A 675-nucleotide genomic window follows, 5' to 3' on the forward strand; every position below is an offset into this window, starting at 1 on the left:
TTTTTTTTTTTAGGAAATAATAAAAGAGAAAGGGGTCTTAGGATTGAACACCAGGGTGTTTTAATATGTAGGTCAGGAAATGAGGAGGGGTCAGCATGGGGTTTTAGAAGTGACATCTGAGGTTGGTTTATGAAGTTGAGTAGTTGAGTTTATTCTCCCAGTAAAAACTAAGCACAACTATACACCCTAGGCTACATGATGAAGTGGGGAACAATCTTAAACTTCCTTCTATATACACAGCCAAACAAAGTTAAAAATATCAAGTTAGTCATGTCGTTTTGAGAAAAGCCCTTACATCTTTCCAGAGGCATGCCATAAATTTTCCCTATTCCATTAGCATTTTTTAGGGAATTTTTTAAGGATTTGATATATGTTTGCTCTCAATTGGAGCCAATTCTTGGAAAACAGAAATGCCAGCACGATCCATTGGAAGAGTAGATGTTACAAAGATCGGGTCTGTTGGATCTATTTTCCACTTCTAAATACTGGAAGTAGCTCTCGGGTGAGGTGGTAAAAATGTTAAAGAACTTGCTTGCTAATCACAAGTTTGGAACTTTGAGTCCACCCAGAAGACTGGCACTCTAAAGTCAAGATTGAAACTCCTATAGAGTATGGTTCTATTTTATCACACATGGAGTTGACATGTGTCAGAATTAACTCCACAATTTTTTTTTT

Source organism: Elephantulus edwardii, unplaced genomic scaffold (assembly GCF_000299155.1).
Source record: "Elephantulus edwardii isolate Elephantulus edwardi_28Jun2011 unplaced genomic scaffold, EleEdw1.0 scaffold00038, whole genome shotgun sequence".
Classification (NCBI taxonomy): Eukaryota; Metazoa; Chordata; class Mammalia; order Macroscelidea; family Macroscelididae; genus Elephantulus; species Elephantulus edwardii.